The sequence below is a fragment of the Panthera pardus genome, unplaced genomic scaffold (genome assembly GCF_024362965.1).
Source record: "Panthera pardus isolate Hobbes unplaced genomic scaffold, ASM2436296v1 HiC_scaffold_16, whole genome shotgun sequence".
Taxonomy (NCBI): domain Eukaryota; kingdom Metazoa; phylum Chordata; class Mammalia; order Carnivora; family Felidae; genus Panthera; species Panthera pardus.
The window spans coordinates 97,127,546-97,154,586 of NW_026526721.1; the positions used below are offsets into that span (position 1 = coordinate 97,127,546).

General features: G+C 38.8%; 1 protein-coding gene and 1 pseudogene across 2 annotated transcripts in view; one reads left to right on the plus strand and one right to left on the minus strand.

Moving 5' to 3' along the window:
* The window catches only part of SERPINI1 (serpin family I member 1), a 71,524-nt gene that overhangs the window by 26,506 nt on the left and 17,977 nt on the right, over nucleotides 1-27,041 (minus strand). The window lies entirely within an intron of this gene.
* LOC128777539 (U2 spliceosomal RNA) lies at nucleotides 7,878-8,029 on the plus strand (annotated as a pseudogene).

Consider the following 27,041-nt stretch of genomic DNA (forward strand, 5'->3'; position numbering starts at 1 on the left):
CAGAAAAAAAAATAATGAAAACCAAAAGATATGTACAAGGTTTAAGATGAACTAGTGAAGTCAGGTATTTGAAAATAACGCTTTACCCATTTACTACAATTTATAAAATTAATGCACCATGCAACTGGGTTGTCAACCGGCAGGAAAAGATCAGACACACACCTGCCACGGGCCCCAGTTTATTCAGCCCAGGCTGCAGAGCCCACAGGAAGTGGTAACCCAGAGAAAAAGCAGGGTCAGCACATCCTTATGCACTCTCCCTTTGTACATTGGCTTCTATGAGGCGGCTGCGCCCAGTGACAATCTCGGGGCAGAGGAGCCTTCTACAATACTGTCCTTTTGTACTCAGGTTGATATTACCATTTCAACTTATACAAACTGATGCTTCTATTTAAATGAGTATTTCTAAATATGAGGCTTCTCTGGTTCTTGAACCATATTCTCTCTGGAAGAGAGAGTGTCAGTGCCCAGACAGCTCTAGATAATATTTCTGCCCCTTGGCACTCCAGTATTCCAGCAGCCCTGTCTCCCCACAAACAGCACACAGTGACAAGCACACACTGGGGACAGAATTTCCTCCTTCCTTGTGTTCTCCCGCTTTGTCACTGCAGGCATCTAAAAGCCGAACTGCCTATTAGGACAATCAAGTAGCTTCCTTGTTCACGATCTTAAAAAAAAAAAAAAAAAAATCACTAAAACAACATGTAAAGTGATACTGAGCAAACACATTTAGAAAATTGTGTTTCAGTTCGCATGGAGCATTAACAGTCCCCGTTACTCAGTTAACAGATGCACACACATTCACCTAAGACTGGTGTGCTTCTGCCAAGCTTCCGGGTCACAACGACCTCATCCCTCCTGCAGTGTTTGAATTCCAACTTCAGAGAACTGCCTACTTAGTTTGTAAGTCCTTCACGTTTCAGGGCTCAGTTTTAGGTATCAGTTTTTTGTCTGAGAAATCCCGAGCACTGCCGCCACCCCTCCACTTTTGTGCGAAGGTTTAGATCACTCTCCTTTGCTTAGGAAGGTAAGGTTCAGCCTGTATGTAAATATGGACTCTCAAAACCCACACTGTGGGAGACACGATGGCTGCCCGTGGGAGATCAAGTGCACTGCTGTAGAACAGTGGCCAGGGGTGCCTGTGGTGCAGGGACTGAAGCCAGGGGCAGAGAACGCAGCTCCCCTGCTAGCCTACGAACTTGGGCCATCAACGGCAGGCTGCTGTGGCATCCTTTCTTCCTTCTGTACTCTAGGGAACTCAAAGAAAAGGTGGAAGTAGAATAGGGGAGCTTGAAGCTCTAGATTTGGATGGAAATTTAGCAGGTACCTCTCTTAGTTGAAAGAGACCTTAAGACATATATGGTATTTAATACGTGGGAGGTATTACCATTCAGTAGAACTTGGAAATATAAGTCAGACTCAAAGGTCTGCTCTTAAACCTAACACTATACTGCTGTGTGATATACCCTGCAAAGACCCAAACCTGGGCCTCATTACTCTCATTGAATGTTATCGAGTATAAGGCCAAGAAGTTGAAGTCACTATACGGTAGTGGTATCTGTCATCCAATAGCACAGCTATTTGGAAAGCATTGCATTTAACATGAGTATCAAATTTTAGGTTAATAAACATTTTTCCTTCATATAAAACAAAACCAACCTATTGCCAACCAACAAGCATTCCAGCAAACAAGGCCACGTCTATTATGTTCATAAGCATTTTTATTTCCAAGTGAATGTACCATGAGATAAATAAGCTAACACGTGATGTACGATCTTTGGCAAATCACATGCCTTCTCTCAGTCTTAGCTTCCTCTTTCATGAAATTAAGATGCCAATCCCTACTTCACACTATTATTGAAGAAATAAATGAGATAGTGTGTGTTTGAAGCACTCATTTTAAGCTACAAGTTATATTAATAATAGCATTATCATTAGAGAATATGTTTCCTAGGTTTGTATATTTGCTAAGTCAAGGAAGAGGCTTTAGAGCCAAAATGAGTATTTTATCATTCCTCCTCGCCCATCTAATGCAGCACAATTAGCCATTCATTCAGCCAAGATCAAAAGAGCACCATGAAGTTACCAAAATTTATAAGCACGGGATCTTGTCCTCAAGGAACTCCCATCATTGTACAAAAGCATATAATCAGTTATAGTCCTTACCTTTTTAATAAAAGAGATTCTTTTAAGAATCAGGAGAAGGGTAAATAACCTCTTCAGAAAATGCACGCCTGTGGATAACAGAACATTATTTTCACTGACCAGGATACTCACTGGCCTCAGGAACCCCTGGTCTACATGGCAGATGGGCCAGATGCAGAAAGAAGCAGTGTTTGGTGGACCTGTGGCTCTGTGGTGTATCCTTATGGGGGGAAAGAGATGTCAAAACCACTAATGTATCTCTAGGCTTCTGGAGGTGTCCCGGAAAGAACAGCCATATGTCTGTGAGAGAGGGCTCTTCCCAGGGCAGTGAGCGGCAGCCACTGATTTACATGTGGCTTAAATCAGGAAACTCTTTAGTAAATATTTAAAGAACTCTGTTCTGGAAACACACATTTTATCTATAGTTAAGTGATCTTTCCTTCTTTTAAAGGCAAAATTTCCAGGGTGCAAGAAAAATGACTTCTGTTAGACTGGCCCAGTCTTTCTGATCCTACTTACCCTACCCCTGGTCACTGGCCCTTTCCTGTCTGGTGCCTCTGAACTACTCCTTCTGAGGATTTTTTTTTTTTTTTCTGGGGAGAAGGGAAGATTTTCTTCCCTTCTTCTACCTTCTCAGTGGGGAGTGTTCTCCATGGATCTATTCTTGGCTCTCTTCTCTTCCGTGTAACGTTCTTCTCCTGTCTGCTGGTGAACTTCTCTCAAAGCAAAGATATTTCAACCATTATCCCTATTCATATTATTCCCAAGTAAGTAAAAGTCTAGCCCTGGCTTTATTTTTAATCTTAATTTCTGATGTGCATTGCAAATTATCTTGGGATTGTTTTAGCCTTTGACTCTGGCAGGCACTTCTAATTCAAGGTGGCTCAAACAGGACTCTGTCTTATCAACCAAAACCGTTCTTTTCTTTTCTTTCTTTCTTTCTTCCTTCCTTTTTTTAATTTTTTAAAAAATTTTTAATGTTTATTTACTTTTGAGAGAGAGATAGAGCATGAACTGAGGAGGGGCAGAGATAGAGAGAGGGAGACACAGAATCTGAAGCAGGCTCCAGGCCCCGAGCTGTCAGCACAGAGCCCAGTGCAGGTCAAACCCAAGAACCATGAGATCATACCTGAGCCAAAGTCGGCCGCTTAACCAACTGAGTCACCCAGGTCCCTTTCTTTCTTTCTTTCTTTCTTTCTTTCTTTCTTTCTTTCTTTCTTCCTTCCTTCCTCCCTCCCTCCCTCCCTCCCTCCCTCCCTCTCTCTCTCTCTCTCCCTCCCTCTTTCTTTCTTTCTTTCTTTCTTTCTTTCTTTCTACATCAAAGTCTTTGACTCCTTTCAATATCCCTTTTCCTTACGTTCAATGAGCTGTCAATACTTACTCCATACTGCATTCCCGACACTTCTATCCATTATCCCATAACCATTCCCATGGCCATGGTGGCAGTTCCTCTTAATGCATTCTCAAGGACCCACCATTTTCAGCCATTCTCTGAAGTCTAGGTTACTGCCCTCTTTAATCCAACGTATGCATTGCCTCCAGATGAATTGTTTTGATTGTACCATTACGAACAGGTATACTTACAAAATCCTACAAAATCTTATGCTCTTCCTCACGCCCATTAGAGTAAAGCCCAAAATCTTTAGTCTCACTGTAGTGTGATCCAACATGTTTCTACCCACTATTCCCCTTTCAGGGATCCTGCAATTCTTGCCAGACTCCCTTTTGCAATACATATCCCAGAATTTCTCCCTCCTGTTGCTGGCTTGTGTAGTTCTTTCTGGAACTACTTCAACCTGGTTCCATATGTTCATATCCTAACCACTCCTCAAGGTTCTGCTCTACTTCCATTTCCTTCATGAACACCCTCCTGATTCTTCAGTTACAACAATTTCCCCCTCCTCTGAAATGTTGGCACATTTTGTCTCCACCTCTCCAATAGCACATACCACTGCTTCCTTCCATTACAGATAATTCTGTACACGAGCCATCTCTTTTCCTGGGTTTTCTGAAGGCACAGATGTCAGTGCATTCATCTTTGTATATCTTAAAAGAATCAGAATAAGCACTTCATGATTGACACATAGTAGGTACCAAATATTTGTTGAACTAACATAGCTTGAGATGTAAAGGCTCACAAATGCTGCACGAGAAGGAAAAGCAGGAGTAGCTGCTGCTTCTAAATTCTCAAAGCTAATTTAATCTTAGTCCACAGGTAGTAGCTCATTTCCATTTTTTATTCCCTTTGATAAAGTGTTTCCTTATTGAGTCGGAGACGGTCTTTCCAGACTGACAAAGTGGCACTGTCACCCATGCTGGCATAATGCAATGGCTGGACACGGGATGCATTAACAAACAAGCGCACCACCTTGAAAAATCACCAAAGGTGCTACCCAAATGTTACTGTATTAACATTAGTCTACAAAATGCCGGGGCCCCACCATTAATCATAATAATCAACACATTCTAAAACGAATTACTCTTACATGGAGCATTACTTCATAGATTCATTATTTTCAAGCTACTGAATAAAATGCCTTTACATAAAAACAAGGGGCTGCAGTGCCGGAATAGTAGTTGATTGTGCCGTTGCTAGAAAAGGCAGAAGTAGTTGAGCTATGAATAAATTACCATTAACTCTTGCATCTCTCCTTTATGGTACTAGTGGCCGGATAGGTTGTGGCCCGTGCATGTGTGCATTTTGCTTTAGAAAACACTGCGTTCGAACAGGTCAGGGAATAAAATCTTATAATTGAGGGATGAGTGATCACAGAGCTGAAAGCTAGCACAGTAAGAAAGACTTAAAAAAAATCTTTCTTAGTAGTTAATGGTATTTATAGAAAGATGGATTATTCATAAATACAACTTGTTGCCTTTTTTGGATAACCCAATTATTTGAAATAAAAAAAATGATTTCATAATTGCGAACTGAGAAAAACTGAAAGTATTCTTTAGATGGTGAAAAGAATTGCTGAGGAAGATCCTTTCTCCAACAAAAAAACAGCCACAGAAAATAACTAAGGAAGGGGTACCTGGGTGGCTCAGTTGGTTAAGTGTCCGACTTAGGCTTAGGTCATGATTTCACGGTTTGTGGGTTTGAGCCCCACATTGGCTCTGTGCTGACAGCTCAGAGCCTGGAGCCTGCTTCAGATCCTGTGTCTTCCTCTCTCTGATCCTCCCCCACTCACACTCTATCTCTCTCTCTCCAAAATAAACATTTAAAAAAAAGGAAGAAGATAGAAAGAAAGGAAGGAAGGAAAAAAAGAACTAAGGAAAAAATATCTAAAGCAAAGAACACTATCTTGAAGCATTCTGGCCTATTAATTCTCATATTTTTGCATGTAGTTATTTTTTAAATGTTTTTATTTATTTCTTTTGAGAGAGAGAGAGAGAGAGAGAGCAAGCATGAGCAGGGGAGGGGCAGAGAGAGAGAGGGAGAGAGAGAATCCCAAGCAGGCTCCATGCCCAGAGTTGGCGCTGGATGTGTGGAGATTGATCCTACAACCATGAGATCATGACCTGAGCAGAAATCAAGAGTAGGATGCTTAACCAATGAGCCATCCGGGCACCCCACATGTAGTTATATTACACTGGGATAGGGGCAAAACAGTTTTATAAAAATAATGCCTCTTACAATCACATAAAAGAATGAATGTATCAGTCACATATAAGAATAAATATTTCATCATGAAAAGAAGACCGTTCTTCAAAGTGGCTATGTTTGAATTCATGGTTTCACTAATTTTTTTTTCTTTTCTCCCCCCTCCCACCATCCCCCCCGTCAGGGTTAGCACTGGGTGTTTGGAAACCACTGCTCTAAGTTTGGTTAGTTCTAGTTCACTTGGTGGAATTTGGAACGGAAATTTGGAATTGTTCTCTGATTCACTAAAAGAAAGGGCTGACCTAGATCAGCAGCAATGAAGCTGGAAAATTTGTCAAAGAATTTGTCACACACAAAAAAAGGAGTCATTACCTTGTGAAACAATCCATATTTTACCAACCTATAATTTAGCAAATTTCCTCAACTGTAATATGCGTAATGTTCGTCTCCACCCCCGATGTTAACTCTTCTGAAATTAGAATAAATCTTATAATCAATGTCCAAGGAAACCAGCCAGTCCTCAGATGCAAAGCTGTGCCACTGTGGTCATTTCCTGCCTAAGTGTCATCGCCTGAATAAGTGTAAACTTTCAGCTACTTTTTTATCCTTGTTTTCTCAGTCGACTTGTTTTCTTTGGTGGTGCCTCCCACAGTTGAGTTTTTGCTTAAATTTGGAGGCAGAATTATCTTCAATAGCACTGTACTGTATGGCAGAAAAGGAGCCACGGAGGCAGAGAACAGAGAAGAGGATGTAGGTTTACTATAAGTGATGCAAGCATTTACCACTCGAGAAATGAACTGGCTGATTTTCTTGTGAAACAGCAGCCAAACGTTTTACAAAGGATTCACGAATATAAGACCCATGTAAGTGCAAGTGGATATATCTCTTGTCCTCGGGATATGTACAAAAGAACGGTCTGTCGGATGCCAAGCAGCACAATTAGAGGCAGAAGAATGTGCCAAATCTCTCAATATAAATCATAGTGTTTTCAAAGCCAGGAAAGGTGAATGACACATGCATACTTTGTGGAGGACTGTTGCTCAAGTGCTAGGCTGTCAATAGCTTCCTGATAACTTTCAAATTAGTTGTATAGATGTGTGGAGGGGTGTGGGGTCGACTAGTCAAATAATCAAAAGGAAATGGAGAGAACACACCAGCAATTTTTGAAATGCCTTAAGATTATATTTTCAATCACAAAGGTCTACAAGTTTTGATCAGAAAATGCATTATGAAGAGTATCATGTCATGTGCCTCATAAATGATGGCCAGAAGTGATTCAGAACAATGAAAAGAAGGCTCTGACTGAAAAATCTTGCTTATTAAGGGCATAATATGCTGGGGTATAAATAAACATACTTCATTGTGCTATTTTTAAAAAAGAACTGTATAATTTTCTCCTTAAAATGTTCTTTCTCCCAAGAAAGATGTTATTAAAGATGTATTTTAAAACCAAGAGATCAGAACCAAGGAAATAAAGGAATGCAGGAGGTTTAATTCTTTAATCACAACATTTATGAAATTATGATCCTTCCATCTTTTTCTTTCTTTTGCTTCTCACCCCAGCTATCTAGCCCACTGTGATTCTTTCCATACTCTCTTACATTTTGCCAAAAAAAAAAAAAAAATCACATCTTTATGTTTTTTCCTGTTCTACTGAATCAAGAAAAAGGAAAGCTTATCAAGTATCTCAGAAATAAGGAGAAAATGGCCAGGTAAAATCAAAGGGGCAGAACTATGGAGAGAGTAAGCTACAGATACATAATTTACCAGAAAAAAATTATGAAAGACTTGAAAATGGACCAACATGATTACTGGATGTCTTCAGTGAAAAACTATGAATTATCTAGAACATACCTTCCAGGGTATCTGACTATGAGTTTGGAACCCTTCATCTTCTTTGAACAATGTTACAGCTCTCTAAGATAAAGATAATTGATAGGGATGCAAATAATTCTTATCTATAAAAAATACTTAGCGTACATGTATGATTGAATGCAATTGATTATTGCCCTGTGGATATTGACTAGTTTTGTATCTACTATGCAAATGTGTTTCAGTATTCCTCATGAGTTTATATATTCATCTGCCTTTTGGATTCTCTAATGAATTGGTTATAATAGCCTCCTGAGTCATCGCTTCTCGGCCTTTTGGCTAAGATCAAGTGTAGTATCTGTTCTTATCAGTTTAATAGCTTCCTGAGTCTCTCATTAGTTAATGAGCTACAGAAAATCTTTGATATTTTTTCATTTTACATTTGTTTGCGAGTCAAGATTATAACCCTTAAAAAATAATGATAATTTTACTAATTTTAAAAATCCTTGCAGTTGGAAATTTTTCTTTCCAAAAATATTTATTTTCATGGGATACTCCAACAATCAAAGTGGGAAGGAACTGGAACATTAGTCTTTTATTATTGAATATTCCATAATTATTGGTTGAATTAGTACTGTATCAGTGGTACCCCAGAATGATTTAGTAGAACTCTGTGGCTTGGAATTACTGATCACATAGCAGCTGGCACTGAGTGGCTGTGCAATAGGCCTAAAGTTCTTGGGTATTTTGCATGCATCCAAATAGAAGGTTAGGCCTGGAAGAGTCTATGGTGGCCTGCTCATTTAGGGACTAACTAACCCTGGAAATGTTGAGAAACAACCAAGGGAAAATGTGCTAAAACTCCCCAGAATTTGTAAAGTGCTTTGGTATATATGAACATATTAAGTCTGAATTCCTCAGCATCAGGAGGAGGCTAACTGGAATGAAGATGAACTGTGACTTAGAAGATTTCCTTTCCTTAAAGAAGATGTGGTATATACATATATATTGGAGTATTACGTGGCAATCAAAAAGAATGAAATCTTGCCATTTGCAACTATGTGGATGGAACTGGAGGGTATTATGTTAAGTGAAATTGGTCAGTCAAAGACAAATATCATATGACTTTATTTATGCATATGAGGAATTTAAGATACAAAACAGATGAAAATAAGGGAAGGGAAGCAAAAATAATATAAAAACAGGGAGGGGTCAAAACATAAGAGACTCTTAAATATAGAGGACAAATTGAGGGTTGCTGGAGGGGTTGTGGGAGGGGGGATGGGCTAAATGGGTAAGGGACATTAAGGAATCTATTCCTGAAATCATTGTTGCACCATGTACTAACTAACTTGGATGTAAATTAAAAAATAAATAAATTAAAACAAAACAAAACAAAAGAAAAAGAAAAAGAAAAAGTGTCCACACAAAAACTTCAAAAATAAATAAATAAATAGCAAGCAGATATTTTGAGGAAAAAAAAAAAAATTCCTTTCTTTGTGGATGCCCAAGGCTTCCAAAGAGTTTTGGAGTTTTTTGGTGCCAAACATCCTCTAACTAGTAGGAGGTAAGGGTTATAAACTTTCAAGAACATTTCACAACAAAGATAACCTCTTGGGAAACTGTTTAGCTCCATAAATCAATGATGAATAAATGAGACTCTGGTCACATATTTTCCCATGTTAGGCCATAAGAAATTTCTAAAATCCAAAAACCAAAATACTCAATTACTCTGTGGCCTTCAGAAAGTTAGAAAAATGCAGTCCAGCAGAACTTTCTGCAATGACATAAATGTTACATATGTGTACTTGTTCAATGAGGTAGCCATTTGCTACCTGTGGCTATTGGGTACTTGTAGTGTGGCCAATACAACTGAAAACCAAGTATTTTAATTTTAATTAATTTCAATAGCCACATATGGCTAGTGGGTATCATATTTGACATCGCAGAGCTAGAGGTAGGCCAAATAGATTTACTCTTCATAACATTGGTTCTTGACCAAATAGCCTATAACACAAGCACTTAAAACAAACACAGAAAAATTAGTAGAATGAACTCCAAAAACCATGTCTCCTTACATAAGATATTTTGTTTATAAACATACTCCTTTTCTTCAAGAGATCTCAATCAATAAAGAGGCTCCATTGAGAATTCCAAAGGCTTTTGATTAAAGTGGGTGACTACTGGGAAAAGTAAAGTCAATGCCAACAAGCACCAGTGAGCTGGCAGATCCCAGCCCTCCTGGAAATGTGACTTGGGCTTTCCATAAAGTGGTAATGAATAATTCTGTTTGGCACAAGCAGGGAGACTTTGTCCTTGCCAGTGAATGACTTCCTTTGGAATATTGTCAGGAGAGCTAGACAAGTGACACACAAGCCCTAAGGCAAGATTCAGGCAGTCGTTTCAGAGAGATGGGTTAAAACGTCATCATCAATCAAGGTCATATGTGGCTCAAGGCCATTTTGAAACTAAGCCAGGCATTAATGGTCTTAGCTTACCCATTAATACTTTAAGAAATCCCTACTGATTGCTCTCCCCCAGCCTATGGGCTTAGCTGTTTAAAAGACTGCAGAATGTTCCTGCTGGAAACACCTTGACCAGACCCTCATTTTATAGGTGAGGAAATGGAGTCATTTGTACTGAACAACTTCTTACATACAAAGGATGTTTAATGAGCTATGAGAGAGGCTAAAAAACATACAAATTTGAAATGTGAATGCAATCTCTAGAATTCAACTCACTCATTCATTCAGTCAGTGGTTCAAAAAATACTTATTCTTGATAACTGCATGCCAGGTCCTGTGCAAAATGCTAGGGATACAGAAGATAACAGGAAGATACAAAATATATGCTTTTGTGGTATTTCCCTTCATGTATTAGGTATACATTCTTTAAAGAGATCTCCAGCTTTTAATTCAGAGCTTTGAAAATATTGGATTTTCTAATTCCCGATATGAAAATGTTGCTTGTGTAATAAAGTTTTTACAAGCGGGCTATGCCCCTGAAAATCTGCAAATACTCAGCTGTAAGGGTGCTTCTCAATTGTTTTGCTAATGGAGGGAGTATGAGCCCCACTCACCCTCCAATCATTCACTAATGCTTGAGTGTATCCTGAAGGGCTGGGAAATGAGGTAAAACATCCAGAGAAATTATGTCAAGAAAAAATTGTCACAGAAAGACTTTCAGAGTGTTTAAAGCCAGTTTTAAACTGGTCTGGATAATGCACAGTCAGAACTATAAATACAGTATGGTAATGTGATGACACCCTAATAGAGGACAGTAGTTAGGGCTGTTAGCCACACCCACCACAGTATCCCAGATACAAGGTATTTACATTTGTATTTATACCAAATTATATTTGGGTTATATTTAGCGTTCCTGTCTTGTCTTTCTTTTACACATTCTCTGTCTCTCCCCTTTATTTTACTATTTTAGCTTGAAGAGCCCTCACAGCTGGTGTTGGGTTTCACCTTTGGCTTTTACCTCTTGCCTTATTTCATAAGAGCATGTGTGAGGGTTTGAGGACATCCCTAAATTCTTCTGAGGTGAAATGCTGTTGAGACCACACAAAGCTGTTTTCTTATCTTGGCTAATAAGTATAATATTCTCAAGACCCGAGTGCTCTGGTAGTAAAATGGCATAAGCTCATGGGTTTCTGACACCGAGATGATTGCAGAAGGATATTAATATTAGGTTGAATTTTGTGAAATTGCCATTTTTATAAGTCAAAGTGGTCAAATAATGGCACCTTCATATGTTTCAACCTACTATCTAGTGAGAATTTGCTGTGCCACAGGCTGAAGGTTAGAACTTTCATTTGCTGTTTCACTACTTTTTATTTCATGAAGTTATTTCAGTATTTTGAAAAGTCACAATATCGCACACTTTTAAAATGCATACTAGTTGAGAAGCTGGAAAATATTTATTATAATTTTTCTCTTAGAATTCTTTCACCTTGTGTTAGAAATGCTAGCAACTGACACAAACACCAACCTAAATTAGGTGACTCTTTCTTGCAAAGAGAAAACAAACAAACAAAAAATACTTGTGGCTTACTTACTGTACCCTGGGGAAATTAAGTTACAGGCATTGTTTTCTAGACAGTCTTTTGCAGAACTACAGAGCATGGGGAAAATGAAAGTGAGAAAGAATGTGTCAAAAACTAATTTTACTGCTTTGTTTTTTAATACTCCTATAAACTAAAAATACAAAATTACTCTGATATTGATGAATGTATTAATGCTGCCTGAAAATATCCACCTGTTAACTCTATTTATAAACCTGCCACACACACTGTGTGTGGGGGATTTCTAAAAGAAAGTTTGGTTTCCTCTTCCTGTTCATCACTGTCAGTGTCTGAAAAAGCAACTTGTAATTTTTGTTGCCTGGGCCAACAAGGGAAACATTAAGTAGATATAAAAAGGCTCCATGAAAGTATTCTGGTTACATCTCCCTGTAAATTTCAGAACCACATTTACAATATAGTAATAGCTGTAGGAAGTGTGTAGAAAGATGATTAAGGAAATCAGCCAATGTTAATGTTGAATAGGCAAAAAAAAAAAAAAAAAAAAAAGATAAGCAAATGAGAGAGAGAGGAGAAGAAGAAGTTTGGGGTGACAGTGTACTTCTCCTCCACAAAGCAGAGTTTAAAGCAATCTAAATAAAAATCAACCCTTATCATTTTCAGAGATCTGGAGAGGCATGGATTTAATTGCTTTCTTCTGCATCTTCTAAGTTTCACGGTTCTCACTGACTGGAAATGGTCCTTTTTATCAAACTCCTTCCTTATAGAGCAGCTCAAGGCTTTCCCCATGGTTGGGCAGGTCAAATGGGAGGGATATTTTATGGATCTTATATTGGTCACCAGTGCCCACTGCCCTGGCACACCGTGAGAGCGTGTTGCTCTCCTCAGTCAACCACTGAAAGAAAGATCGCACAAGAGTCATGGTGAAATGCAGGCAGGGATGTCTACTTTTCATTTTCCTAACTAGGGAGCTGCTTCTTACATATCCTAAACATTATTGAAAGTTAAAGCTAGTTGTGTCAGAGAAATTTCAGAGAATATTTTTAGGACTGCAAGATATGTGTCAGGGTCTATCTTGCAGACAACTTGCCTATACATAAATTAGAATAGAATGAAATTGTTCTCTTAAGTTAACTTTTTAAAAAATACACACAGATAATTGGCCCTGCAGAGAATGACTGAATGATGGGCATCAGGTTGGTTTGAGCCTCACAGATTTTACAGTGGAATAGATCTACAGATCTATATTTTAAATATACAGTTATAGTCCCAGTAAGAAAAACAATGAGAGTCAAAGCTCAACTTGAGTTAAGCTCAAGAGAGTCTACTCAGATAGGAGGGATATGCTGTCATATTTTCTCATTTCTAGTGTTGCTTGAGTCTACATGTGAGTGTCTGGGATCTTGAAGGCTAGGGAATTGTTAATACGCTTAAAGAATATGAGAGGAATATCTCAGTTTCAAATTAAAAGAGAAATTCTTCCTATAAAACAGATCATCTGACATCACTTTTCTCCCCAGAGACCAATTACTTCATGGAATTCTAGAGCTGAAATAATAATGTAATGGGCTAGTCATCTATACATAATAAACAAATCATGGCTAATCCTCATAATAAGCTGGAACGTGACCCCATTTTACAGATTAAAAAGCTCAAATTCAGTGAGTTTAAGATATTTTACCATGTTCACATGGCTTACTAAGGAGTGAAAAGGGGATCTGAGCTTTCATCTGAAGGCTTCACGTCTCATGCTATTTTTACTGTGCCACGCTGCCCCAGGTGGATAGGACTTAGAGGTCACTTGGTCCACTTCTCATATTGAATGCAGGAATTCCACAAAACCAACTCTGCTTAAATTCCTTGTGTGTGTGTCAGCTTTGTGTTTGTGTATGTATGGGTGTGGAGGGGGGAGGAGGGACCTCTGAGTTTTTGATTGGACTCCATGCTAGCAAGGTATCTTGTAGTTTAGATGAAATCTCACCGCCTTTAACATATAGATCCTATGTTTGCCTATAATGCTACAACAGGCTTTAAGTAAAAAATGTATTAATTAGGGTCTTACCCTGCTATAGAGTACATTATAATACTTTAACTTTTTTAACTAGAGAAAGTTAAATTGGTAAAACCTTCACAGACAACAAAATTCGAAAGTTATGAAAAGGGTTATAGTGAAGATCTTCTATCTCCTATCCCCTCGTTTGCCAATTTCTTTTGGTGGAACCAACCAATGTCATCATCCAGAGATTCTTATATATGTACAGTATATACATTTCATCTTTTGTTATAGAAGTAATAACATAATACGCATCATATACACAGTGGTGTGCAACCTCATTTTTTCATTTAGCAACACATTTTGGAAACTATTTGCTATCATTACATAAAAGGCTTCCTCGTTTTTTTGTTTTGTTTTTTAGCAGCTTCACAGCATTTTACTGTATGGATTGCCATAAAATACTTAATTAGTCTCCTACCAATGGGAATTTAGATTATTGTAATCTTTTGCTATTACAAATAATGAGATAATGAGTAATTTCAGAAATATATCATTTCACAGGTGTGCAATGATCTCTGCAGGGTAAATTCCTCGAAGTGAAGCTGCTAGGTCAAAAAACACAAGTACTTGTAATTTTGATAAATATTGCCTACTGACCCTACATTGAAATTACACCATTAAAAGCCCTAGAAAGAAATAAGGAAGACCTATACAGAAGAAAAATTGAAATATTGCTAAAAACTAGACACAAAAAAAGACTAGAATGTTTCATCTCCTATGTAATCTTCTAAAATAAGGGCAGATGAACATGTTGGATGACACCATAGGGGCACAGTCAACAAGATCCAGGTGGTAGGAAACTCCACAGGACAACTTCAGTTTCAACAAATAAAATGCAGGAATAAAGGCCAGTGAGAGTTGGGGAGGCAGGAAGCCAGTGGCTTCAAAGAGTCTCGAGAGACATAGCCACAGGTTGCTATGCCTGACCTTTATTTGGATGCTGGGTGAAACAAGCAAACTTTAAAAATCACATATGGTATTATGAGACAATGTGGGAAATGACTAGGATCAATGGAAATGGACATCTTCTCCATAGATAGGAATATTCAATACCATAAAGATTTCAGTTCTCCCTACACTACTGTATGCATTTAGTGTAATTTCAGTAAAAATAGCAACCTTTAAAAATTAGACAAGCCATTCTAAAATTCAGATAGAAAAAACTAAGCAAGAATAGCAAAAGAAAAAAAATTCTGGGGGAAAAATAATACCGATGAAATACTAAAATGCATTTAAAAACTGTAATAATTAGAAGAGGGTGGTGAGAAATATAATTTGGTATATGATAAAACTTGGCATGTCCAATCGGTGGGGTAGGAGATTATTGAGTACATGCTAAGAACAGAATATCCATATATTAAAAAATAAAGAAGATGAGTACTTTGTACTTTAAATTAAAATAAATTTCAGATGGGTCAAACTTTAAAAGTGAAAATTGAAGCTTTAAAATTCCAGGGAGAAATCCTGGGAACATAGAAATGACCCAGGAGCCATTAAAGAAACGATTAATATGACTATAGGGAAAATTAAAAAATCTGTACGGCAAAAACCACAGAGTGAAGTCAAAGGGAAGTGACAAACTGAAAAATCTTAAATTACAGATAAAAAGATAATTTTCCTATCTTATACAAGACTTCTATAAATCTAGAAAATCAACAAAAATCCTATAGAAAATTAGGCAAAGGACATGAATAGATCTTTCACTAAAATGATACTTAAAAAGCTCTTAACCACATAATAATATGGTCAAACTTTTTGATAATTATTAAAACTACACTGAGGTACCATAAGTTACATATCAGAATGATGAAAGTAATATTAAGGCCTAAATTCTTAGTTATTTAAGAATGACTCTAAGGCCATCTGACTTGTAGAAAAAAAATGACTGGGGCAAAAAAGCAATAACGTCTTAGAAGTTATAGAACATTCCTGTAATCTTTAGGCTTGTGTTATAGTTCTAACTTATGCAAAGGTCACAACATCAGATGATCTCTCCAATCCAGAATGTAATGGAAAAACTAGAACAAATAAAATCTTTAAGTTTTAAAAAATAGTCAAAAATAAAAATCCATAAAGATACACATTTTGTTTTGTTTTTAAATTTTTTTTTAACGTTTATTTATTTTTGAGACAGAGAGAGACAGAGCATGAACGGGGGAGGGTCAGAGAGAGGGAGACACAGAATCTGAAACAGGCTCCAGGCTCTGAGCAGTCAGCACAGAGCCCAACGCAGGGCTCGAACCCACATACCGCCAGATCGTGACCTGAGCCAAAGTCGGACGCCCAACCGACTGAGCCACCCAGGTGCCCCAAGATACACATTTTGTATTAAAACTTGTACACTTGACTCAGAGAGGCATACCGTGGACCCTACTTCAGAATATTTACTTTTATTTTATATACAGTCCCAACATAAATTTTTGTTTTCATTTGGTTTCCCATCTTTAGCAATTACAAGAAAGAAAAAAAAAAAAAAAAAGAGGGAGAGAGAAAGGTTGCTGGAGACAGGCATACTGACTTTAGGAAGAAACCACAAAAAACGTTGGTCTACAGCAAATGAAAAACTATGTAGATCTGATATAAAGACTTAAAGCCTAGGACGACTTACTATAGGCGCATTTCCTATGAGAATCATGGTATTACTGCAGCATCCAGTGTTAGATATTCATGAGGATGCCCTTCAGCCCTCTCAAAAATAATTCTTACTCTGCTCAGGACATATGGAAGGATGCATATAATATATGTTAGATAAACTACCCATAAGCCATTGGAAACAAAATATTGGGATATTTACCAAGATATGTTTCATTTGTCTAGAAAACTCAATTGTGCAAATTCCTCCTTGGACACAACTAAGTGTGATCACTCTAGTTCAAAAGACAAATAATAAATTGTCACTGGTATGCTTTTGTGCTTTTGTTTTTTACCCACAAGTCAGCTTTTCCAAGCTTCCATAATTCTGAATTGAATAATACCTAACTTACCTTGTAATTACTTAAGGAATAGTTTTGTGGGTTTATGACCTTACTGCAGAACATGTCATATTTCAAAATTACTTGCCTTAATGTAATTATGTTAATGAAGTGAGATTATGTTCATATTTGAATCTGCATGGCTTCATAATGGCAGCAGTCGGCATCATCTGTTGACAGCTCTCCTCAGTGTCTGAGGCAGGGAGGCTCTCTGGTCAATTTTCTTTTTGGTTGTGGTTTTCTTTGATGTTCTTCACTTTTTAGCAATGAACACGGGTGGCATTTTAAAACTCAATTTTTTGACGATGAAGTTACTAGGCAACAAAAGGTGTCCTCAGAGGGGTGAGTTACTTTAAGATTGAGAATCTAGTATGATTAGATAGTGTGTGTGTAGCCTCTAAGGATCATTAATATCATTAATGTGAGGCAAAAGTCCCAGACTAAATGGCTTCTTGGGAAGTGTAATTTATTCAGAATGACATGACTTTAAAATGTTTTTATAACCCAATATTTAAAAAAAGGATAATTAAACTATTTCTCTAAATCAGCACTTCTCAGTGTGTGGTCCGGGGACTTCTACCATCATAATTTCCTAGGACATGATGAAAACACAGGGTAGGGGCCACATCACCAACCACTTGAATCAGAAATTCTAGACCCGGGCCCTAGTATTTTTAAGAGATCTGTCAGGGGATTGTTTGATGTACTCAAGGGTAGATACCAACTAGGATATACCTGTAGGTAGGACTGAGGTAAAAACAATGCAATGGTGGTGTGAGAGAACAGGGGAGGAGGAAATAGTGAGTGCTAATTAAAACGAGGCACTTCACAAACCAGCTCATTTATTCCTTTACAGTGTGGTGGGCTGTGATGTTTACATTTGTTTCTAGGATGATGGCTGAATGTTGACCTGTTCCCCAGATTGTAAGCTCGATGAGGACACAATCCCATCTGTCTCCCTCAGGACTATCTGGGCCTAGAGCATGGCTTGGCCTGTCTGACTCCATATATGCTGAATGAATGATTTACGTATATTACCTGCATTCACGGATGAACAAATTGAGACTTGGAGAGGGTAGGTAGCCTAAGACCACCCAGTTGGTAGTGAGCAGAGACTCAGGGCTGGTACCAGAGCCCAGGCTGCTTTCCCTAGACAGCCCGCCTTGTCATAAGGCATTCGCAAATATCCTGGGCATGGGGGGGGGGGGGGGGGTGGGAACCACTCAGCAAAAGGGAGTAAGAGAGAGAGAGGGTGACAAGGAGTATTGCAGTTTGAAGGAAAAAGATTAGGCAGGTTTCCCTGAGTAGGTGATTTCTGGACATGGGCTTTAAGGAAGAGCCATGCCCCTGATAACTGGAGTCCGAGGCCAGGGATTATTAGCAAGAGCCTGAAGAAGGAGTGTGTCTTTAGTTCCAAGATCAGCCAACCCCGACGGAATAGAGAGAGCGAAGCGGAGAGTGGGTGAAAGTCTAATCAGAGTGGGGAGGAATGCAAAAAGACAGCCCCTTTGAAGAACAGAGAAATCTGGCAGTAGCTGGATGGAGACCACAGTCGGGAGAGGGTCTTCTTTGTTTGCTTGTTTGAGGTACAAAACAGGACGCTTGTCTCTTAGTAGCCATGCACTGAGAGAAGGGGGATTGATGATTCAGGGGAGGGCATTTCAGGAGTTAGGTATTGTGAGGAGAGAGGATGAGAACCTGTGCACAGGAAGGGGGTGGCCTTACATAGAAGCACAGATAAATCATCTATAGATACAGGAGAAAAGGCAAAGTATGTGGGTACAGATGCTTTCAGGTGCGGAGCTGTGGTAGCAGGAGACTTTGAATTTTTTTTTTTTTTAAGTTTATTTACTTAGAGAGACAGAGAGAGAGAGAGAGAGCACATGAGAGAGAAAGAGGGGGAATGCAGAGAGAGAGGGAGAGAGAATCCCAAGCAGACGCTACAATGTCAGCACAGAGCCTGACGCAGGATGAGATCCCACAAACCGTGAGTTCAAGACCCGCGCAGAGATCAAGAGTGAGATGCATAATGGACTGAGCCACCCAGGTGCTCAGACTGTGAAAGTTTTTTTAATGGGTTCCCTTTTCTCCACGAAATAGGATGCAAGGTCATTAGCTAAGAACAAGCCAGGAAGCAGGTGCCAGAGAACCTGCCTTCAGTACATTTTTCACTGCATTTACTCGTGTGTAAGCACTGTACTTGGTAGATCTGCTTAAACATATGGAAATATCTTACGCACATACTCTTGCCAAAGCAGTGTTACTCATCTTTGGTTAGAATTAGCTTGGAAAGTAAACCGTGCAAGTAATGAATTTTGAAAAATAAATTAATACAGATTGAAAACCTTCTTCTCTGCTCCCACTTGTACTGTAAATTTATTCTCTCAAAATTATTTCGTGTTCTGAATGTCATTGAGGAATTTAGTAGATTGCTGAGCTGCACCCCAGAAGTGGGTTTCCAACCGTAATTTAATTGGAAGGGTTGTAACTAACTTTCACCATATGGGACTGCCAGATGTAATCAATGCAATATAAGTTTGAAGAAAACATTATTGAGTGTGTCTAAGCACATTTTATAAGCAATGAAAGCTATCATTTATGCAACAGAAATCACTCTAATGTCTTATGAAATTAGGGCATCAGTAGAATGCATAACTGTTAGAGGGTTAATGTAGATCAAGTAATTTTGGCTGAAAGCACACTATTTTAAAGACAAACATAAGTCGGATAATACAGGTACTACTCACCACTCCTCCAATCTACCAAGTCAACTAATTTATAAGGCTAGCATGGCCTAAAGTTTTTATACTAATACAAATGATGATACAGGTGAAAGCTGATTCAGCTGGGAACTTAATTTCTTTTTTTTTTTAATGGAGAATCTGGGCAAATTCCTCCCCATTAAGTAGAGGCCCACAAAGATTTTAATCTGGGGCCAGGATATGGTTTAACAAACTGAAAGTGCCACCACTGAACTTGTAGCTTATTATTTGGACTCTTCAAGACTTAAAGGTGTTGCAACCCTTGGGGCACCTGGGCGGCTGAGTTGGTTGAGCGTCTGACTTTGGCTCAGGTCATGATCTCATGTTCGTTGAGTTTGATCCCCAGGCAGGGCTCTCTGCTGTCAGCACACAACCTCCTCCAGACCCTCCCTGCCCCTCCCTGCCTTTCTCCCTGCCCCTCCCTGGCTTTCATTCTCTCTCTCAAAAATGAAATAAACATTAAAAGAAAAAAAAAGGTGTTGCAACTCAGTGGCTAATCGTGCAATGAATAAACTTATAACAAAACTGTGATCCCAAAAGTCTATTGTTCGCATATCTGAAGGCAGGCTTAGAACAAAAATATCACACCTGAGTAAACCATTTAGGCAGCATTGTTTTCTCCCCCTCCAGGTTAGGCTGAAGAGGGCTCTTGCACAACCAAAGAGTTCATCTGCACTAATTGTGTATCAGGAGTAACTATTGTACTAGCATTAAATCTTGCTCAAATACAGATACGTGTATCCCATATGCTACCAAAACAATGGCATTCCAAAGCTAAGGATTCAAGACTACCCACATTCAGAGAATAATCATCTGGTCTTATTCTCCCTGGACTTGGCCACTGTTATTTGCAGAATTGTTATGAATAAAACTTAAGAGTTAACACCTTAAATCATCCTGATGTTGAACTCGTCCCCTGCACAGGCTGATAAAAACACATGTGTGAAACCAACAAAGGAAAGGCAAATTCAGATCCTTTGAACTGTGTAATCTTTGGTCAGATTAGATAAATTCAGAAGAGATGTTCCATTTCAATAATCCATAGATTTTAAGCAGATTAAGGATTATGAAGTAGTCAAGATCACACCTGAGCATATAAGCGTACACACACATACACGTGTGCACATGCACACACACACCACACCTGCACTATTTGGAGCAAGGCTACCAGAACTGAAGAATCTCCTGCTGCCAGCTTATGAATTTGAGCTGAGGCAGTATGTTCAACCCAGGGGCACAGTGTGGGAGGATTGGAGGCTGGCTTCTTCTCTGGCCGGTTGCCTTCCACCGCCCTGGTGCCAGGACAAGTTGTGATGAGTTCCGAAGCCAGGTTGGAGCATCTTCTCTTGACTTCAGTTATCTAGCTGGTGGCTGGCCCTTCTCCTACCAGAACCATTATGACTTTAGTAAGATATGATTGATGGCACCACAAAGAGGAAATGATGAGGCTAGCCAGCTGGACCACAGAGATATTCGGGCAGCAAGATTAATTTAAGCTTGCCAGTTGAAGCAGGATGTAAGTAGATTCTAAAACAATTCCCAGAGCACAGTTAATATGAAGAAAATAAAGTTTACTTTTTAACAGTCTGTAAGTGGCCTTTCACTGGTGGATGTGCACTGAATGTTTGCAGAAAAGTAATAAACAGGACCTCAAGGATGCTGGACTTCAAGGCCAATTCTGTTGTCCTTGCTGCGATCTTTGGCGGCTGAGTTACTACCGTTCCTGCTTAGAATGCTATTCCTAGCCCTTTTCACCTGGTTAACTTCCATTTCTCTTTCATAACTCACTGCAATGAAGTCAGCCCCCAAAAGTTATTTACACATTTGTATGTATGGTTCTCAGTGCAGTGTTTTGACTGGAAGATTCTAAACAAATGTTTGTCGAATGAAAGACGGTAATAGAGAAATAGCTACATTTATGGAATATGAATAAAAAGAAACTGGATGGAGCGTGAGAAGACTTGAACTTGAGTTCTAATTCCACCACTCACTAAGCAGCAAATCTTTTACTCTCGATGTTTCCAAGTGTATTAAGTGGGAATACTAATGCCTTCTCCATCTTCTTTGTTAAGCAGTTATGAGAACAAAGGGGCTATAGTGAGAAAAACTGGATCTAACAGAACACCTGGCTCCATAATGGGTAGCCTTGGGCAAATCACTGAAATGGGTGGCATGTATTTCCTATGTCAAGTGTGGATCAAAAAACTTCCCTATCTTAGGCTTCTTTTATAAAGGGACATTCAAATACCAGAAAGTGTTGTGGCCTTTTTAAAATTTATTTTTTAATGTATTTTTTTAAATGTTTACTCATTTTTCAGAGACAGAGAGAGAGCACAAGCAGGGGAGAAGCAGAGAGAGAGGGAGACACAGAATATGAAGCAGGCTCCAGGCTCTGAGCTGTCAGTCAGCACAGAGCCTGATATGGGGCTCAAACTCACTGACCGTGAGATCATGACCTGAGCTGAAGTCGGACTCTTAGCTGACTGAGACATCCAAATGCCTCTTTAAAATTTATGTTTAAAAATATTTTTTAATTTTGAAATAATTTTAGACTTACCAAAGACATTGGAAAAAAAAGAGTTCCCATGTACCCTTTACCTACTTTCCCCGGGTGTTACCATCTTACTTATAACTGATGCACGATCACCAAAACCAGGACAATAACTTTGATATGTTACTTTTAGCTGATGTATAGACCTTATTCCAACTTTTTCCCAATTATTCCACTAATCTTCCCAGTCCTGGATTCTATCCAGGGTTTCACACTGCATTTAGCTGTCATGTCTCCTTTGTCTCCTTCAGTTTTTTCAAACGTATCTTATGGGTAGATATAGTAAGACTGCAAATATCCTATTTCTCATCATGTTTTTGGCCACTAATTTTAATATCCACCGATTATCCTTATCTGCTACAATTAACACAGTGTTTGCCAAATGGTGGTTTTTCTACTTCCATTATTCTTTGTACATTCATTCCTTAATAGGAATTCTACTGCAAGAAAGAGCTATCCCTTTTCTCTCATTTACTTATTTATCCAAATTATTTATTTGTATCAGTATGGATCCATAGGTATTTATTTTACTCCATGGGTTATACAGTCCATTACTATCAGTACTGATTTGCTTTTCAAATTGTCCTAGATGTGCTATGGCCTTTTTTGATGGTTCAACTCACACAAATCAATGCCTTGCCGAAAATCAATCTACCCCAAGAAACGCCTGTTTGGAGATGTGGCATATGAGAAAAAATTAAAATGTATAGCTGTAAAAAAATGTCTGGAGTATCAAGGACACAGTGACCCAGACACCAGCAGTTCCAAAAATGAAGACAAAAGACCTCTAAGGATATAGAAGTTCATGGTACTGAATACCCTTTACATTTATACTCTGGCTGGAGATTTACCCATCTGGCAATTGGTAAGGGTGTTTAGGGACATTTATATCCCTCATTCATCTGAATATACAGAGGCTGGAAAGAAGTATTACTTAGGAGTGTCTGGGTGGTTCAGTCGGTTAGGCATCTGACTCGGTTTCAGCTCAGGTCACGATCTCATGGTTTCATGAGTTGAAGCCCTGCATCGGGCTCCGTGCTGACAGTGCAGAGCCTGCTTGGGATTCTCTCCCTCCTCTCTCTCTGCCCCTCCCCACTCATGCTGTCTCTCTCTCAAAAATAAATAAACTTAAAAAAATTTAATTAAAAGTTTAATAGCTATATCTTATGGTGTGTGTGTGTGTGTGAGAGAGAGAGAGAGAGAGAGAGAGAGAGAGAGATTGATTATAATCTATTTAGACTACTCTAATGAGAACTTTTTGAAAACAGCTAAAGCCAACCTTGAGTATGATTTATATAACATAAATCGCTGTGCAACAGACAGGTGAATGTTCATAAAATCAATTACTAATTCATCACACAGACTTATACTTTGAATGTTTAATATGTTCCTAACACTATGCAAACACCATGGATATAAGCAACAATTAAATACTGTCTTCAGTGACCTTGAGTTCAGTGGAACTGAGGTCCTTTCAAAAAGCTGAAATGTTCCAGGTGGTCATAGAAAAAGCTTTTGGCTTCATTAGTAAAATGGGAGGGTTGGTCTTTGATCTTTAAGATTCTTTTCAGCATTAAATTCATTTGATACTGTGATTCACTAACTTGATTATTTAAAAATTGCGGTTTAATGTGCCTTTCTCTCAAAATATCCTAATCAGTAATAGATGCACTTTTCTATTTAATAAATCCTTTGTAGCTGTTTAAATACTTACTGAATCTCACAGAGCTGATCCCCTATGGGTGGAAAACCTCATTTACATACAGTCCCCGACTCTATTTTTCACACACAGGCTTAGATTTGTGACATAATGAAGAGTCAGCGGAGACTCAGAATACATTATTTTTAAAGTCAGAGGCAGACAGTTAGTTGCATATTGTGGTTACTTAGTTTTCTTCTTTTGATTAATGGAAATCAAATAGCTAATCTAAATAATTATAGTGGAAGGCTAGAAATTGCTTCCATGGCTATGACTGCCATACTAATTTGGGGCATTTGCTTATCTATCTCTTCCCAAATCAGAAAGACGCCTTATCTTATGACTGATGACCAGATACACTTATTTCTATGTTTAATTTAAAAAAACATTAGAGGGGCATCTGGGTGGCTCAGTTGGTTAAGCATCCGACTTTGGCTCAGGTCATTGATCTCACAGTTCATGGGTTCAAGCCCCACATCGGACTCTGTGCTGACAGCTCAGAGCCTGGAGACTGCTTTGGATTCTGTGCCTTTTTCGCTGCCTCTCCCCTGCTCAGGCTCTGTCTCTCACTCTCATAAAAATAAATAAACATGAAAAAAATTTCAAAAAACAGCAACACCTACTTCCTTTAATAGCTAATAATAATAGCTGGTACTATAATCTCAGAGGTTACAGAACAGAAAAGTAAAAAAACAGATAAAGACCAAGATATTTTCTAAAAAGTCACTTATGCCATCTCGAATTCACATTTTGTATTTACAATTTCAAATATGAACAGTGATATTGGTGTGCATTGTACAAGGTTCCAGTGCTAACCACAGGCTTCTCATAGTCCCTCTCTGCCAACATCTTAAACTAAAATAACAGCTCTTTCTACAAAGCATAGCAATATCACAACGAGCGCATTTGAAGGAATCTAAGGCTGTCATCTAATTTTTTTAAAACAAGAATTTATGTTCACATGTAAATTGATTTTAAAATATTGAATCTACCAGAGTCCTTGGTTACTTGTCTACTCCAAGACAGAGGTGAAGATGTGCTGTAGATAAAAAAAAATCTTAACTGCCTCTAAAAGGAGTTCAGCTTAGAGACATCCTCACAATGCCACATTCTTTCTTTCAGTGTCTTAATTAGGAAGTGCTTCCAAACTACTGTCCTGAAATATACCACGGATTAGAATGTATCATTTTCCCCTTTACAGATACACTTACGACATGTGGATATGTGTGTGTGGGGGGGGGGGTGCTATATGTGTAATGCTCATAGTGAGAGGTATGACCTAGTAACCTGTTAGACTTGGAAGATTAAAGTAAAAGTGGATGGAGGATTAGATTTGCTGATGGAATGTATTTTGAAAATATCAGCTCAGACAACAGAATGGCTCATTGTGCAGCCTGAGGCTACAGGGAAGTTATCAAAGATGTTTGTGGACCGCAGGAAAGGAAGAAAAGAAGTAACTCAGGAAGGCCAACTAAGTCAAGTGGTCAGTCACAGGGAAAGAAAACATGCTAGGGGGCATCTAGGAAGCACACAACTACTGGGGCCTGGGGGTGGAGGCTGGGGACAGGACAAGGTCAGTTTAACCTTGAAGTCCATGGGTGGGCATGCACACAAGCAATGAAAGACTGAGAAATCCTAAAGTGGAAGGAAATGAAAGGATTTAGCTCTTCAAATCTGGGAGCACTATAAAGCAGCAGCAGGAAAATGACAGATGCTACAGCTTGTTCCAACTAAGCCAAATCATGAGGGTATGTTCAATTAACTTTGCTTCTCTATATAGAGGATAGCTTACCAGAAGTAGTTTGACTTCTAATGGGTTAATCTGGTTAGGGACACTCCCAGTGTGTCCCAAAGATGTGTAAATTCAGTTTTGCACTGTGGATTTTCTTTGTTTTAATTTTTATTTTTTAATGTTTATTTAGCTTTGAGAGACAGAGAGAGACAGAGCATGGGTGGGGGGAGGGGCAGAGAGAGAGGGAGACACAGAATCCAAAGCAGACTCCAGGCTCTGCGCTGTCAGCACAGAGCCCAACACGGGGCTTGAACCCACAAACCGTGAAATCATGACCTGAGCCGAAGTCGGATGCGTAACCAACTGAGCCACCCAGGCGTCCCTGAACTGTGGATTTTCTTAAAGCCAGGTCATAAACCTTAATGTTATTCTACGTTGACATTTAAAATATTCCAATTTGAACAGCCTCCATATAGTATGGAAAGAACAGATTTATGCTAGAAACTGCAACTTATGAAAATATATGCTTCACAGAAGTAGGGCACTTTGAATTGGTTAAATATTTCAATTGCGTAAATAATCCAAATGCTTGTAAACATTTTACAATTACAGACCAGTAGAGGGCTTTAAGAGGCACTTCCATCTATTCCAACTGGTGAAGTTGTGTCTCCGTAGCCGGGAGTCCGGCCGGGATGTGTGGTTCGTTGGTTGATGAATTCCCACTGTCCCAATTTCTGGGATTTGTGGACATCCTGTGGTGATTCTAACCTTCATCCCTCTCTCTTGCCTGGATTTCATGCCTAATTAACTGATATAAAAATGATTGCAGAGCTCACAAATGCTTAAACTGACATAAAACAAAGGTAAATGTGGCATAACGGAGTCTCTTCCAATCACTGTCATTGAAAGTATAAATAGTTCCCTTGAAAAAGGAGCTTTAAGGTTAATACATGATTTCCGAGAGAAAGAAATCTACTCTCCTGCCCTCCTACCCTCCCTCCCTTTTTAAAAGTTATGGGTTAGCAACTGTCTTTAGAATTAAATCCAAGGTAATAGACCCAGAGGCATGCTCTATCAAGCACACATTCTGGTATTTCTCTCCAATAGAAAGACAGTAGCACCACTATATAATCATTGCCATTCCATATAGATGTGGTTCCACACATATGCAGTTACACACGCGTATGCGCACGCACACACACACACACTTGACTAACAACATAAACAGTCTTCTGACATACAGCCCTCATTTATCAGATATTATTCCAGTGACGTTGGTTCTAGGCAGGTGTTTCTTAATCTTTGCTTCAGCACATCTGAGGAATGGAATATATTCAAGAATAGCCAGTCTGTAATAGGCAATGGAGGTGAGGAGAGTGAAGTTTAGGTAGTTTGAAAAAAGCCTCGGAGGGTATTCTAATGCACCCACCTCACTGCCCCTCATTCTCAATCTTCACGTCATGAGAAAAGAACTTTGCAAAAGAGGAAACAGTTCATTCATTGAATCAATATTTATTAATTTTTACCAAGCACTTTTCTAGGTGTTAGGGATACAATAGTGAACAAAATAGACAAAGTATCTGCTTTCAATTTAGGAGATTTACAATTTAGGAGCTCAGAATAGTTGTGTAAACTCACACCAAATGAAGATGAGATCTGGGAACAACCCATGCCATATACCGTATTT